Source organism: Cavia porcellus, unplaced genomic scaffold (genome assembly GCF_034190915.1).
Source record: "Cavia porcellus strain 051 isolate PalLab524CR breed Dunkin Hartley unplaced genomic scaffold, mCavPor4.1 scaffold_11, whole genome shotgun sequence".
Classification (NCBI taxonomy): Eukaryota; Metazoa; Chordata; class Mammalia; order Rodentia; family Caviidae; genus Cavia; species Cavia porcellus.
Genome location: NW_026947494.1, coordinates 48740731 through 48758362, shown reverse-complemented (window position 1 = coordinate 48758362; position 17632 = coordinate 48740731). Strand labels below are relative to the sequence as shown.

The 17632-nt window shown below is 36.2% G+C and overlaps 1 protein-coding gene across 7 annotated transcripts in view; it reads left to right on the top strand.

The window, feature by feature from the left end:
* Pde4d (3',5'-cyclic-AMP phosphodiesterase 4D) overlaps positions 1-17632 on the top strand; it is a 1361839-nt gene that overhangs the window by 65211 nt on the left and 1278996 nt on the right. Inside the window, exon 1 of one of the 7 annotated variants that reach the window (XM_063258687.1) lies at positions 10698-11055. The exons of the other annotated variants lie outside the window; for them this stretch is intronic. The gene's annotated coding sequence lies outside the window, so the exon portion shown is untranslated. Of the gene's footprint in view, positions 1-10697; positions 11056-17632 lie in introns of those variants that run through there. 7 annotated transcript variants of the gene reach the window in all.

Genomic DNA, 17632 nt, shown 5'->3' with positions numbered 1-17632 from the left:
TTTCAGCGGTTGCAGAATGAGGAGGGGTGTGTTTGGACAGCAGAGGAAGTGCCAGTGAGTCCTGGGGTGCTCTCTTTATGGGCTGCTATTCCCACACCACTCCTTTGACTATTGGAAACTTCCATTCTTAATAATTTGATTCATCTCTGCCATCACAGCCTCCCATGACAGCCTGAAAACCAGACTTTATTAGGTCCAAATATATTTTAAGTCTTTTTTACCAAGCCCAAGAGAGAATTTTGTAGAGATTGTGCTGTCTTAAGTGCCTTGAAAGAACAGCCGCCATGGGAATTTTGATGTATAATGAAGCCCAGGGATGATTTGGCTTCATTCCAAAATGCTTCAAATAGATAAAGTTTAAATAAGCAAACATGACACACATCCTTAACTATTTTCCTAAAGGAAAAATAAAACTAGAAGAGAAGTAATTTGTAAAAAAACAAAAAACAAAAAAACTAGTAGTAAGTGAATAGTACATAGCTCCATCAGTTGTCACAAGTGCCAAATGAAACATGACACCTATTAGAAACTAAATAAAATATTTATTAGCTAGCAAACAAGTGGGTCTAATCTACTCTGAGAAATTCTAACGTAGAAATACCTGCCATGAATGCTCATCTGACCATTTGCATTGAGCACTGCTGTATTATGTGCTCTTCAAGGCATGTCTCAGGTTGGTATTTTCTGAAACAAATCCCATTTTACAGATAACTCTGAGACTTGAAGTGTTAAGCAGTCTCCTTATGACACTAGAACTGGAATTTGAACAAATGTTTTGTGATTCTGGGCCTAGGATTCTTTCTTGGATGTTAGGTTTACCTTCCTCTGCACAGCAAGGTGAAGAAACTCTGGAAAGCAGCTGGTGGCATCACTATTCATCATGTAGAGAAGAGTAAAGCTAAGCCTTGAAGACCTAGAAACACTTGCAGACAGGCTTCAAAAGATCCAAGTTCTGGAGACAAACAGTGAGGGAGTAGAGAAGGAAGGAGTAGGTGTACTTTCCTATGGGCCATTTATTTTGCTGGTCAGGCCAAGCCTTCTATTTCTTAATCAAAATTATAGGCAAAGCTTATAGCAGATGAGACTTAGAAGTACAGTGGAAACCAGGAGGGAGAGGTCTTATAATTGATATGTTTGTATCATTGTGTTAATTTATTCTATTACAAAGCCTTTTTTCATTTTACATAGAGTCTGTCTCTTCAACTGTACTGTAAACCTATCAGGACAAAATTTTTCTTTCTCTTACATGTTTTTTGATGTGTTAATCAGCTTTCCATTGCTGTGGCAAATGCCTGAGATAGACAGTTTCAAAGGGAGAAATTTATTTTGGCTCATGGTTTCAGAGGTTCATTTCATGGTCATTTGGTTCTGTTACTTTGGGAGTGCATTGTGGATGAGGCACACTACCTTATGGTGGACAGGAAGTGAAAAAAAAGAGACAGGGCAGACTGCCTTCAGGGGCACACCTGCAGCCATCTCACTTTCTTCCACAGGCACCATCTGATAAAAGTTTCGCTACCCTCAATAGTTCTGTGGGTTGATAACCAAGCCTTTAGCAATTGGCCCATTGGGGGTCATTTACAATTTGAACCATAACACTTATACTGTACCCATATTCAGTGGCCTCTCTGTGGGCCAAGCAGTTATCATACAGTATGTTCAAGGTATTCCAGAAAGTTGTGTGTCCCCACTGGCCTGATTCCACTTTTGCAGTTCATTTCTTTAAGGGATGATTTATTCATCAGGTCTTATTGACAGTGATAATTAATTGGGACAGATGATCTATTCCACTAGTTATGCTCACTAGTTCAATGATAAATGGTAGCTATTTTATTTTATTTATTAATTGGCACTAAGTAAATGCCTCCCCCCCCCAAAAATGTAAAAACAAATTGGTAATAGAAAAAATAGAGGTATAGAACACTTTTTGGGGAAATGGAATATTATGTTCCTATACAGGATAATTCATAAATCAAGGTGAGTGATATAAGAAAGAAAAGTAAGCGTGAAGGTGCACTAGATGTGATGTCTTGGCTTGAAACGGTCTTTGCCTGTGAAGTTTTAGATTGAGAGGAAGGAAAAGTTCAGACAAAAATTTTGCTCTGTGGTTTGCCTCGAACAGCTCACAAAGGCTCTCTCTGTGTTCAAAGGCAATAGATGTATGGTATTTAGGGTTTTTGTGCAAAGAAAATCCATCATCTGGTGCTGACTGTGGCAGAGCATCCATAATATTAAAATTAAAAGCATGTAGTCAACTGAAATTTAGTACTTAGATTGGTTATCTTAACTACATAGTACAGCCAAGTACTATTTAGTATGGCTTCTTGGAATATGAAATATGGCTAATTGAAATTTCTGGCTAACTCAAATTAAGGAATAAAAATCTAATCAACATAAACACTCTTAGACATGGGACAACAGGTTCTTTCCACATGTCTTCTTTTTCGAGGGCTTTTCTCACTTTCCTGCAGCTGTACCAAGCCCCATGGGAAGAAGATTCTGTAGGGCCAAGGTAATATTTTCCATCCAGTATGCCTATTTCACTATTTCTGAACCAGACAGAACCCTTCAGTTCGCTGCCTAGTTGATTCCACATCTACTTCAAGGACCTCGTGTGTCTCAGTTGGGGTTCGGTGTTCCTCAGGGTGAACCATACCATGTGTGTGTGAGTATTACAAGACTGAAGATTACAGAGCCATTTATGGATCTTTGATGGGTGAGCTGGGGCATGCTGAGGGCATGCACAACTGCAGACCAGAAGTGAGGCTGGGAGACAGAACCAGTGGGTTATCATCTGGAGGCATTTGGCTGCACAATTTTTTTTTCCAGTAGGCAATTATTGAAAAGTCCACTCCCCTTGACTATGAAGTACGTCACAAGACATAAGTGGGATTTAATTCACCACTGAGATTCTTGCATGTCTTTCTGGTCTGTATGTGGTTATCATTCTGTAGAGTCTAATGGCACTGCAACTAGCTATGACTTCTCTAGAGACATTCCTAAGGTGGAGGTGGTGGCTACTGTGATTTTATGGACTCTGAAATTTCTTCTGGTAAGTTATTTATTTTCTTGTAAATTTTTCTTTTTCTTTGAGCACTGGTATATAAAGGCATGTGTTTTTATTTTAGTAAATTGAATATTCTAGTTAGTTGTGCTCGTGTTACTTTTTACTTATTAACTCTTGCTACATATTCAGAGTATAAATAATTTCATAGGTGTGCATTTTACTTACTTACCCTCTTGATTATGATGTATCTAGGAGCTTATTCACATGCCACTTTAAAATGCAGTCTGTCTTTGTTTCTTTCCTTTCTCTCATCCCTGAAGATACATCACTGTTGTCTCCTTGTCTGAGGCCCTGTGGTAGAATTTCCTTTGTGCTAATTTTTTAATGATGATATTTTATGGTTTAAAATATCACCATGTGGCATGATTTCTTTTATATGAAAAATCCTGAGCATAAATAAAGAGCAAAATAGAAGACAGATGATAGGAAATGGAGATGGAGATTCTTTTTTCTTTTTTGTCTTTTTCCTTTTTATTGGTACTGGGGATTGAACTCACGACTGCCTGCTTGCAAGGCAGGTGCTTATGCCGCTGAGCTAAATCCCCAGCCCGAGATGGAGATTCTTTAACTTTATTTTATTTTATTTTATTTGATACCAGGGATTGAACTCATGACCTCAGTGCCTTGCCAGGCAGTGCCACTGAGCTATATCCTTGGCCCATGAGATAGAGATTCTGTAGATGTAGAAGTGGGAAGGGGATCTGTGAATGCAGGGAGAAAGAAGATGGGGAAGGCAGGGGAAAGTAAAAAGGATCAAGGGTGACATGTGTATGTACCAATTCTCCATGATGAAAATGTATTTATTTTGTATCATGCAGTAAAATAATGAGAAAGGGGAAAGTAAAATGTCACCGTGTACTGTTTAATAAACCCCCATCTTTCAGAGGATTTAAAGTTGGCCTTTTAATAGCCACATACTTTACTTCTATTCTGGAGAAAAACTGGTATTCGTTGCTATGCGAAAAGTACATGTGAGAGATTTAAAAGTTTAAACTATACTATGAACCACTTTCTCTTTCTTCTCTTTATGTAAGTTCTGTTCTTATAACCGGATCCAAGTCTAGCTGCTCAGTGCTCAAAAGCCAACACTTAGAAGATGAGCCTTGATAAGAAAGGAATCAAGTACACGGAAGAGCAGGCTCTGAGAGGATGTAGGGACTGTCACCCTCAAAGCTTCATGGTGGGAAATTCTAGTACACAAAAGGGTTCTTGAAGGGAAAAAAAGGAGAAATGGGGCAATGAGCAGGAGGATTATGTGCTGGGTGGGATCATCATTATCCAGGACACTGATGGAAAATCTTTTAGTCTGCAGTGGTACAAACAGCCTGCTGTGGCAAGCATGCCTTAGGTTTGCCAGCATGGCATGACGTATATCTCCTTGTTACCCCTATGGCCAGAACATCAAAATAAACCTTGACCTCTTAGGTCCTATAATAAGCATATTAATTTTCACATACAATTTAGATGCTGTGTGTTAGGTGATGCACAGGATTAAAGAACAAGAGGGGTGTTTCACAGTCTGATGTTATGTGAGATTCACCAGATGTTCTGTGTTCTGTGAAACCAAAGAAAAATGATTTAGCAGTTAATATTTAATCACCTTTGTGTGGCTTTTCTTTAGAATTTAGGATACTGGGCAAAAAAGGGGTAAAGCAACTCTGTAAAGGTCCATTTCTAAAGCGGTGACCACTGTTACCATGTCTTTCCAGAAATCATAGTGTCTATCTCTGTCCCTAATTCTTTAACAAGTCCCTTACCCTTATCCTGTCAAGTCTCTGGATCTTCACTCACTATTATGCCCTTTCCCTCTTCCATATTTCTGTGCTCCACATCTTGGCTTCTTTCCTCATGTCAGTGCCCCTCTTCATTTATGTTTATATCCACTAGAGAACTGCCAACTATCTTTTAAAGTAACATCTGACATCTAAGTGTGAGGTCCCAAGTTGACAGATTACAGAGTCATATGGTTTTGGGATGGTCAGGATCTTGAAGATAGATCATCTAGCAGGTGCTTTTCATTTTTGCCTGAGCAGACAGATTTGGTAAACTATGTAATTTCCCCAAAGCTACACAATAATCAGGCTTCATATACCTGTTTTTCTAGTCCACTTATATTTTTCTTCATAACAACTTCTGACTGTACACAGAGGAAAATAATAAGGTACCATGAGTTATAGAGTTATCTATTCCTACGGTACCAAGGAAATAACAGAATCTCTCCTACTCTAGTGCATGAACGTACAAGAACATAGATGTCTTCATAGTTCATTTCCTCAAAAGTTCACAGAAAGATACTTGGTAAGAGCTATGGACACCAAGTTTATCAAGTGACTGCAGAAAGCAGTGTGCTTAAATCAGAGGACAGAGAAGCACATTTATCAAATATGCAGTGGGAAAGCTATGGACCTTGTGATTTGAAGAATGTTTAAAAATTTAAAGAAGTCTATCCTTTCCCTTGATTTTTCATGTTTTGAAATTTACAGCAACATGTACAATTTATTTTCATTCATAAATTAAGATTAGTATATTGTACTCTTATTTTCCTGAGTTAATACAAATTTAAAACTCATCAGTCAAGAAGACTAGCTGCAATTATATTTCTAAAGATCTTTTTATCATTATTTACAGGTAACAAGACATCTATGATCACTTATGGTTGTCTGTAGGGAGATATTTTGGCAATGATTTTCTTGCTTGAAACTCTTGTATGTGTAGAAATCTAGTTAGGAAAATTAATACCTAAATAACAGTTCCTAAAAGTATAATCTGTCCTTTGTGACATAAATTGATCTCTATTCACATCTGTAGAATACTTTCCAGTTTTGCAATTGAATATGCTGATTTGTACAAGCAACCATGTCAGTATTCTTCCTGGTCTAGGATAATCCAGTCAATCTGCTTTTTCAACAAACTATACATGCTCTTAAGTAGATCCCTCATCTTCTCAAAATTGGATTTAAAGGCTTTATTTGAGCTGTAATTAGATGGATAATTAAACAAGAAAGGTAAGAAACATATGACTCAGCATGTTTACGATACCAATTGAAAAAAATAAAATATTTTTTATTCCTAAGGGTAAGTCCACCAATGCATATGTATAATAGTGTGAAGTTTCCTCACTTCCCATTGTAATTTTGAGATTCTGGGTGATTTTGAAACTAGATTTCTCATAAATAATGGACAGTTTGATGGGAGAAATTTGACCTTATTTTATCTTTTACTGTTGTCTTAAGAAAATACAGATATAAAAACTACTTTGAAATAGTTTTTAAAATACATTTTTGTTATTTTTCTATATAGCTGTGTTGCTTTATTTTCTCAGATCTCTTTTAGTAGTCTCTAAGGTTTTCTGAGATGATTTTTTTTTTAAGCGCTGAGAAATCTTCTCTCTTTAATGAATGAAGAGAGAAATTCCAGGGGTGTTTGATTTTCTCATAACATCATTCATGGCAGTCATTATGTTTCACTTTATTTTATAAGAGTTTGGTGGGTAAATATGTCTTCCAAACTAAATTGTAGACTCTTAGAGGTTAGTGTATATATTGTTTTCTCTACTCAGTGCCCTTCCTTTAATTTGTTGTTTTTTTTTTAATTTTTTAATTTTTTTATTTTAAAGAGGGTAAAACAAAACAGAACAAAGTAGATTAGAAGAAAACAATGTGACATAGATTTCAAAGCAAGACAACAGGAGATCTACAGTGGCTACCATAATGTCTCTTATTTTCTTCTAAATAGTTGTCTGTATCTTCACACACAAGGAATTCATACAAAACCAGATAGTATAAAACTGGTCAGAACAGGGTAATGAAGGCATTACAGGCCTTCAAAACTAAACAATATAAAAATTATGCCATAATATTTCTTGTTCTCTTCAAAATAGCTGTCCATACCTTCATGTATGTTGAAATTAAACAATACAAAACAGACTAAAACCACTCTGAACAAAGAATGAAAGCATTACTGGATTTCAAGCATAACGATATAGACTCAGCAATGGATACCGTCGTGTCTCTTTTTCTTCAAAGTAGTGTTCATGTCGTCACACATAATATAATCGATTCTTGTAAACTGGTTAGGAAAAGTTCTAGGCATGTAGCTTCTAAATGTATACCTATCCTTTCTATATTAGAGGGTAAAGCAAAACAAAATAAAACAGATTACTAGAAAAACATAAAACAAAAAAGAAAAATTAAATAACAATAGCAAAGAGCCCAAAACAATCATGATATAGGTCTTTAAAACAAGGCAGTAGGAATGTAACTAAGTTGTTATTTTGTATTAGTGTTCTTCAAGAGTTCCTTGGATCACCAGACACAAACATACAAAATTGTTCCAATCCTATGAATGTTAACTGTTTTGTTCCAAAGAATTGTAGAATTTGTAGCACAATTATCTTAGCTACCCTAAGCGTGTTTATGCAAATTTAGATATTTTTTCTTTTTCCTCTTTTTCTCTGAGATGTTAATTTTTTCCCCTTTGAGCAGATTCTTACCCTTTCATTATATTTATTGAGGATTTTATATCTTATATACTCTTACCATTTCTTACACTAGAGAGACAATACAGTATTTACACATGTGAGTTTGATTTATTTCACTTCTGAGTATGGTCTCAGGTTGCATCTATTTACTTATAAATATCTCTGGGCCAGGGATTTAGCTCAGTGGTATAAACTCCTGCCTGGCAAGTGTGAAGTTGTGAGTTTGATCCCCGGTACCTAAATAAATAGGTAAATATAAATAAGTAAATAAATAATTCAATGTGGTCATTCTTTATCGCTGAGTAGTACTCCATTGTATAAAAATACCACATCTTTTTTATCCTTTCCTCAGTTGATAGGCATTTAGGTTGTTTCCAAGATATGAGTGCCTTTCATTTGATTGGTGAAATGTTTGTGAATTCAGTGGATGCAGTTAAGATACACATTGCTGTCTCTGAGAGTATACTAATAACAGTTAGCCAGTCCACACTTATCTAAGGATGCAGAAACAGTGTGCTCATAATGTCCTGTCCTTTGTGATGATACTTTGGGCATGAAGAGGTGAAAAAATAGATATGTTGTTTAACCTTTTTCCAGTGCAGTTGAAAATTTATTCAATATGATTGATCATACTGAGAATGAATGGGAAATGAGATGACAGATTAACTGAAGAGAATTCTGGATTGTTTTCACTTTTTTTTTTTTTTTGGACAAGTAGTAATTTTCTAGTATTTTCTTGTATATTTACCAATTTCCAGGGGCTGAGTATTCTTCATTGTAGCACATTCAATCCTGATGCTTTTCTTGTTATTTCTTTTTTAACTGCTTATTAATCTTTTTAAAGGGGAAGAATAAAAAAATATGGCTTTGTTTTTGGCATTAGTTAAACTTTCCCATGAAATTGTTTGAATTCTCTTTTGCCTATTGAGAAAAACTATTTGTTCACTTTTCCTGGGCTTTTAATATTGGTTAGAAGGATTCCTTATTGTTGTTACATATTAGATAACAATGCCAATATTGTTTCACTTTTATGTAACTTCAATTTTTCAACAAGCCTAGCAAAACATCATCTACCCAGTCTAGTCAGTAAAGATCCTCTTATCAGTCATGTTACAGAACATTGTTAAATTAAGAGGACATTTGATTTAGTTTTCTCCTTTTGGCTTTATAGGTTCAATTGCCCCAGTAAAGAGTCTGCTGGAATTACAGATATGCGGGACTGCTTCTTTTGGCTTCTACAGTTGAAATGCATTTGTTCTGGAAGATTTCTCCTTTGGTAGAAATAGGATGGTTTCAGAATCCTTATCCACAGAGTTTTGGTCAAATCCAGCCTTTCACCCCTCCTGTGGATAGGGAAAAAAAGATATATGATGATTTCCCAGAGACCTCTAATTACTGAGATGACTGGAATAATTACAATTAGAACTTGGGTCTCTGGTTGTGAATCTATTCTTTGCAGTAAATTTACTTGGAGACAACTCATGCAGTTTTAGAGAGAGCAGAGACCAACAAAGGGGACAGTGACAAAACAAGATAGTGGAAGACGGTAGGAAGCCTGTACTCCTTATGCAGCTTTTCTTTTCTTTGAGCATGTAGAGATGTTGGCAAGAAACAGGGCTGCTTTTCTAGTATAGGATGATTGAAAACCTGGCAGTCTACTGTATGGTGGTTGCTTCATTTGCTCCAGGATCATGCATTAGGTTCTTGCTGGGTGCAGAGCACTGTCTGTGACACTTCAAAACTACTGATTTTCATTTTTGATTCACCTTCTGTGCTACACAATTTGTTCTTTGTGATTTCTGCTTTTACTTCCTCACTCATAGGTAGGATATAGGAATAGTAATGACCTTGCAGGAAACTCTTTGTTGATTAGTAGAAGAACCAACTTAGTCCAAAACTCCAAATGAAGACAGCAGGAAAACATTTATATATTATAGTCAAATCAATATTAGCCTTATTGTCTGCAGACTAAGATGGTACCATGTTTATGGCCGATTATCTTTACCGATTCAACTTAACCAGTTCAGTGAACTTCATACTTTGTATTGTGGGGAAAATAGGAAGCATAATGGTATCCATAAATTACATTTGCAAAAACTGAGATTAAGTGATTTCCTCAATTTATTTTGGTACAAATTATAGATACAGGTTTTCAGTCTCTAACTTGGTATTTTCATTTAATTGTTTTACTATGTTATCTTGGATATTAAAGTTACTATTTTAATGGCTCGCTCACTGTTCCTGTCCATGTCTCCTCATTTGTAAAATAAATGACCTGCATTCTTCACTTTGTTGTAAATGTCATGCATTCAAACTAGGCTGGGGATGGGTTAATTAAAATTACATATTGTTATTAATTTGGCATTAGATTTTATATCAAATTGGAGCAAAATACTTTTGGAAGAACTAGCAAATAATAAAATACCATGTGAATATTATCATATTATATTGATCACGTGTTACCATTTTTTTGGTCTTTTTTTTGAGACAGTGTTTTGCTATGCATTTCAGGCTGGCCTTTAACTCACTTTGCATCCCAGGCTGGCCTCGAACCTACAGCAGTCCTCCTGTCTCAGACTCCCAATTACTAGAGTTACAGGCATGCACCACTACATTTGGCAACTTGACCATTTTTAATGCATATATGTAAGTTTGATATTGGGAACAATGACTACTGAATATATTATAACCACTCCTTTAAAAAATATGTCTTGGAGTAAGCTTGCTTATTTCATATGTCTTTTTCTTATAAAGAGTGGCTTAAAAATTATGATATATGAACTTCTGATTGTTTAGATTGCAGTTAAACAAAATTTTACTTTAGTTTCTTTTATTATGATTAGTAAGAATAACTATTTCTTACTTTTTAGTTCCACTTACAAAAAATTTGCTTCTTTCAAATCACCAAATAAAAACTCCTTACTAACTCATAGGATTTTGTGTTTGAATTTCTGGTTTAAAAAAATCTTCTAGGACATTTTGCTAGTAATGTTTAAAAATGGGCTCCAGAGATTAAAATAAGCAAATTAGAAATTTCTGTATTAAAATCTGTTAAAGAACATTTTCATGAGACGGTGTGTGGAGGTTCAGGGGAGAGCAAACAATAACCAGAATCACCTAATAGGACTTACAAATGTGTTTTGCCAACTTGCTTGCTAATAATTATTCAGGCAGTTTTATGGAGGCTCTTTGGAAATTCTAGGAGCTTTTCCATTTCAGGCTTAATATAGTTGGATCATAAATACATAACAGATACCTTTTGGAGACATTAGAAACTAAACATTATGCAAAGGCCACCTTCTGTTGCGTCAGGGACTTGAATTGTTTTCATTAAAATATCTGCTGTGAAAGTGCTAAGATTAGATGGGCTGTTAGCTCCCCTTTTTTCCTGCTATCAAATGTCAGAGATTTGTATTGTTGGCAGGAAGTGAGATTTCATTTTCCTTGGCCGAATTCTGATGCTGGCTGTGCTGAAGTAACTCTCTCATTCCAGATTTTTCTGCCCAAGGTAAGTAGAAAAGGAATCTCAGGAGTGGGGGGTGAGTTCGTGGATGGAGGTTTGAGGAAACCAAACGAGTGTCTGCAGAATGAAAGTGTGTATGTTTGTCTGCCTGAATGCCTGAGAAACAGGAAAATCTCTCATACAGCCTGAACCTCCCTCTGGTGTGATTATCAAGAAGTGTTTATGGGCAAGATATTACTGAGGTTATTCAGTGGCAAAATGCTTTATGCTCTGTGTGAGCAGGCGTCTTGGTGCCTAGCTTAAATTTATGAAATAATAACATTCTGTTCCAAGAAATGCTGTCAGGTCTTATAACACCCCAGTTTTATTTTAAGTTACTCTGGTAAATGGATGGTTTTGCTTTTAAATAAGAAATTCCAAATCTGAGGAAGCGTCACATGTCACTTAATTCATGAAGAGGATGCCTTTTTCCATCAATGCAGATTTCAGAATTGACTAACTGCATTTTCTCTTAACAAAATGCCAGTCATTATTTTCTTCTACTTGGAATATGAATATCAGTAGAGTAGATTCAAGCAAGTTTTATGAGTGAGATTATAAACAAATGATAATAAGCAAAATTTTAAAGGCAATCAACTAAAATAGTTGAGCTAGAATATATACTAGCTAAGCTTAAAGATATATTCATGCAAAGAATTGGGTAGTAGCATAGATACCTTTGAGGTTATCCACCCAAGAAGTTATTAACCATAATTCTGCTGAAACCAATCAGGCACAGCTGAGAACAATTTCATACTATTCACTGAAGAAACTGGACCTGTTATCTTGGTGTTCTTCTTGAGTTCTCAGTGTGTACTCCGCTCACCTCTGCTAAGGTACATTGGTCTTAAATAAAACAGAGCAGCAAATATTTATAGTGAGTTTTATATGTCTTTGGGACTTTTTCTTCTCCACCATTGGTAAATAGCACATTTTCCCCTCTCCAATCTGTGACCTTTGAGATAGCTTCCCTTGTTAAACACACGTTCATTTGTGTGAGTCTTTGTGTTCTCTTTTTCTTCCTATTTCAAAAGCGAGTCCTTTTCTTTTACCTCATATTCAGTTGCTTTTGGCGCATGGTAAGGTCTCTGATAAATCTCATGTCTATAGTTTTGAGAAGCACTCAGAAGTAAAGGAACTAGCATTCACAAAGATAAGCTTGCAAGTGCAAATGAAACGGAAACATGTTTTTTCCACTGTGGATTATGTATAAACATTACTACTTGTAACCCACACTGACATAATCTTGAAATAAAATACAGGTTGTTTGAGATATAACTATTCTAAAACTTATGATGTGGTTTTATCGATGGCTAAACTTATCTGTATGATGTTTGTAGATTTTCAAAGAAATATGTGCCTCTTGCCTTGCTCTATACAAACTGCAATTCCTAAGACTCAGCATACTTTAGAAAACCAGAGGCCACTAGAAAATGTTCGATTGCTCCTGTGCTAAGCCGTCATCACATAGATGTCAGGCGGTTGATCTGAGGCAGCATTTTCTGACTTTCAATCCATGCCACTCTTAGAGAACTTGCAGTGGTCCCAGTAGTGTGCAGCTGTGGATCCACAACTCTTTCTTGTACAGTTATTATATCTATTTCTATCTATCATATCTACCTCTGATTTGTGGGTTAAAGACTGGCAGGATGAGGGGGAAGGATTAGGTTGAAGAGACCAGATGAGTTGACATTCTCTGAGTAACCCTGTGACATCAGTGGTATTGGATCAGAACAGTGAAAGGATCAGAGAGACCTGATTGTTTGAATTCTGTAATTAACACTAAACTCTAAGTCAGTCTGTTGGCTTAGTGACATGTTTCTATTGTTATTTCTACACTCATGCCAGTACTTTTAATGATATAACTATCACTGCAACTGAATTTATTTCAAAATAGTATCCTAATCAACAACCTATATTCTTCTGTGTGGGTATGATAGTGTGGGCTGATAGTGGGTTGCACTAATTTAGTATATGATTGTACTAAGAGGTGCCTTCCTCACTTTTAACAAACTAGTGAGAACATCCAGCCTTTATATATTCTTCTACAATACAATTTCTTACATTTTGAAATGGTTAGATGACATTTTTTTATTAAATTAAATTTAAAATTTTTGCTACCACAAAAATTACCACATATCCTGTGTTAGCTAAATCAGGGCAGTTTCCTTAGGATATACTTCTAAGAGCTTGTAGAATTAAAGTATACTTATTATAAAAGTCTAATTATTTTTGCCAAATTGCTCTTCAGAAATTTTTTCCCTTCAATTTATTCTTCTACCTGTGGTGCATGGGACATATTTTCCTGTATTTTAAGTAGCACTTAAAAAAAATTTACCAATCTGATATCAGAAATACGGCTTTTAAAATGGGTTTACTAGCATTTCTTTAATGACTAGAGAGGTTGACAGTTTTCCTTTGTAAATTACCTAATATGGTTTGCTTATTTTTATTTTAGGATGCTTATTTTCTAATTAACTTCATTGATGTTCCTGAGATAGTATGAATAGTGTTCTATTTGTTTTTGGTTTGTCTATAATGTAAATATTTTTCCCAGTTCTTAGTTACATTTTGACTTTTTCCACTTGGTATTGTTTTACTTGGGAGATTTTTGTACATGTAGATAAGTCTTTTTGTTTTAATTTTTCTGAGAAAATTTAAAAGAGTTATGTCTTTAATAAAAATTTAAATCAAAAATATGATGTACTTAACTAGGGACTGTAGTCCACAACAGATCTCAGGACTTCATTATTTTGCCTAGTGAAAACCAGTGCCTGACCAGCAGCAGGTCCCTGGCAGAGGCTGTCTTTCATGTTTTCCTCTCAAGGTTTCTACTTTTGGTGTTAATGCAGAAAGAACTTGGTCATCCCAAGATAACATATATGTTCACTACATTTTCTTTCCATGTTATTCTTTTTTTTTTTACATTTTAACCTTAATCTATCTGGCATTTATTTTGGTGTCTAAAGTACAAGAATTTAACTTCATGTTTTCCCAGATAGTTATCCACTTGTACTGAAAATTATTTGCTGAATAACCCATCCTTTGCTTTTCAAGGTTTACTTTGAAAAAATAATACAAATTCAGTATCTAGATTTTTGATATTTTTTGTTTTATTTATTTAATTTTTAAACTTTTTTGGTCAGCGTCATATTGTTTTAACTATTGTAGTGCATTTAAATATTTAATACCTTCAACCACTCATCTCTACTGAAAAATTCTTGGCAGTTTCTTCATCATCATCATCTGACTAGATGGTGCTCACATTCTCCCAGTGGTTTTATTTGTATTCACAACAGAATTGGCCAAGTTATTGTTCTAACACACATATTGGGTCATATTTCTTCCTTGTTTGTTGCATATACTTCCAGCTATTTTTGAAAGCCAAAAATGGGAATTTTGCCCACAGTAGAATTTTATAATAGAGGTCTAAGTGGTTTATGAATTTTAGAATATATGTGGTGATGTAGTCAGGATTTACAAGGGAAAATATTTAATGCAGGACACCTAATTTATAGAATTATTTTATGACAATCACTCAACTAGTCAAATACAAGAGTGTGAGCAATCTGTCTATATACTGGATTCCAAAAAATCCAGCTGAGGGTCTGGATCCTACCGCAATGTCCTGCCAGAGTTCAGCTGAAGACCTAGAATCCATGACAATGTCTTTCATGAGTACAGCTAGAGGACATAAGCCCAACCGCAGCCATCCTCAGCAACAGTGAGGATCCGAGCTCCTCTGATGATGAGAACAACTGAGTTCACATCAGCAAAGCCAATGTGCCAAGCTTCTCCAGGTGGGTAGACAGCACACCATCTACCTCCTGCTCTCCTTTGATGCTGTTAGCAGCAATGATCAAGGAGCTCTTCCACACCCAGCAGTACGCTGATTCAGTTCAGCTTGATGTTACAAGGTGACCGCGTGCTAATCCACCATATGTAGATACTGTGTGCACTATTTGGGGGATTTTTTTCCTGAAAAAAAGAAAAAGCTCTTATCTGTGTAGGTCTTGAAAGGGCCTTAACCCTGGGCTATTGGAAGGAAGCCAGATCCTCCTCAGAAGGGCTCATAAACAGTGTGCCCACCATGGTGGAATTTGTTTTCCTGCCCACTTTCTTTCTACTCTCCCACATCCTGCTCCCCACTCAACCTGAATTGCTTATGATCTTCTGAAAAGTGTTCACATTCATGCCTCAGTGCCTTTGTACTTGTTATTCTTTCTGTTCAAGTGTCCTCTACCCCCACATCTTGCCCATCAGAAAAATCACTGTTTTTCTTTCAAGTGACAGTCCAACAACTGCCTGCGCTCTGAAACCTTGCCAGATCCTTGTAGACAGAGACAGGCACTTTCTCCTTATTTTTAACCAATATTTAGTTTAGACTTTACTGTTATTTTATACCCTTCTTCACACTGCACTGCACTATCTATCTATGAGGAAAAGAGCTGGGTTTTCTTAACCACAGGGCTGGATTCCTGGCACATCATGGGAACATATTAAATGCTTGATTAACAGATGAATAGAGATAAGAAATGGATGGATGGATGGACATAGAGCTATTGGAATCTATAGCAAGGGATCATGGGATGGAACACTGCAGAAGAAAAACTAGAATGTTGTTAAAGACAAAGGACTAGATCTTAGTTTAATAGAAATGAGGTGAGAGTGAGTGAAGCTATTGAAACTTTATATTTATTTATTTAGTTAGTTAGTTATTTAGTTATTGGTCTTTTTGAGACCGGATCTCGCTATGCAGTTCAGGCTGGCCTTGAGCTCACTTTGTAGTCCAGGCTGGTCTCCAACTTGCAAAGATCCTCCTGTCTCAGCCTCTTGAGTGCTGGGATTACAGGCATGAGCCACCATGCCCACTGAAGTTACTGAAACTTTAAAGTGACATATTAATAAACTGAACTTAATGTTCCAAAATCCTTGAAAAGCTTTTTACTAAGTACTTTTCTATTTCTTATTGTCATCCTCATTGCGGTCCAGGTGGTTTATATTTATAATATCATGGAAAAGTTATTGGGATTCTGGTGAATCAGTTCCAATCTACTATGTCCGATGCAACCCACAGTGAAAATAAAGACATTATTTACAGTTAAGGACAGCCAATGGTTTCTGAGTGCTATACAGATGAGGGTTGTCATGGTTTATGTTGGTGGCCCCAGGCCTCATGCATTTGCATTGTGCATTTGTGATTGGTTCATTGTCTAGTGCTTGGATTCGGGGTGTGAGTGCTACACTGGCCTAGGGGTGGAGCCAGGATGTAATGTAATGGCAGGAAGAAGGCGTGTCTTGCTCTTTTGCCGGTTTCCTCCTTGCTGTTTGCAGCCCCCGTGAACTGTGGCCCAGCCATGCCACTCTGCCTTGGAGCCAACTGAGTATGGACTGAAACCTCCAAAATCTGTAAGAAATAAACCTTTCCTTTCCCAACTTTGGTCATCAGGTATTTTGTCTCAGCAACCAGTAAAAGGTAACTAAGACAAGAGTTTATGGAGCAAAGACTGTGACCCAGAATCTAACCTGAATTTCATTATTCATAAAGAAGGGAGTGGCTAAGGCTGACTGACTGAGAATGGTAGGAATTACAGGAGTAAAGTGAGCTGAGCTAGCTCGGAGGCCAGAAAGCACCTCTGCAATATGTGGAGAGATAAGCATGCAGAAAGACCAATCTACATAACACAGCTGAGTTAGCATTAATGTTAGGAGGCTGTAGCTTCAGTTTCCAATGTGTAAACTTAAAAAAAAAAACAAAAACAGAAAAAGGGTAGAAACAATACATAACTTAAAAGAAAAACAGTAAGAATCACTAGTTGATAAATTATATATTGTCCTCTTAAAAATAGTTGTTCAAGTTACAAAAGTGAAGCATACAAAGTGAACATTTAAACAGCGAGACTGCAAACAGTTCTGTTCAATTTTCCAACAAAAACTTAGTAATACGGTTATCAGTCCTTCTAATGTGTAAACTTTTGTGCCCTGGGAAGTGATAGCCTCTTATCTCAAGGCTTGAGCCCAGTTAACAGTCCCGGAGTATTGGCTCTGCATCCAGCTACAGAGACCAGGAAACAGGAGTGTCACCTGGCTTCAGAGATTATGCATCAGTAATTCAGCCAGCCCTATTTACATTACTGAGAGCCAGTTGAAGGGAAAAAGAAATAGCTTAGCTAGCTGTGTATCAGTACATGGAGATACAGCCAGGTTTAGCTAACCTGGACATAATTAATCTGTATTCAAGGAGAACTGTCCATATGATCTACAATCTGCAAGGGTATAAAATTATATATAATGTTAAAGATACATATAACTTTAATAAAATAGCATCATTTTTCTAATTACCCAAACCCGAAAGTTTAGAATGAGCTGTGGTTACTAATTCTTTTCTCATATTTAATAGATTTCAGCTTTCACTAATTTTACCTCTGTCTGTGTTGCTTAGACTTTACATTCTCACACTGCGGTGTTCATTTAAACCCTCTACCTTTGCCGTTAAATATCAAGCTGAGCTGACTTTCAAAGATGTCTTCCCGTTTTAGTTGTTCCCCTTCCAGATTTGCTACATTGCAACAAGAGTAAATCC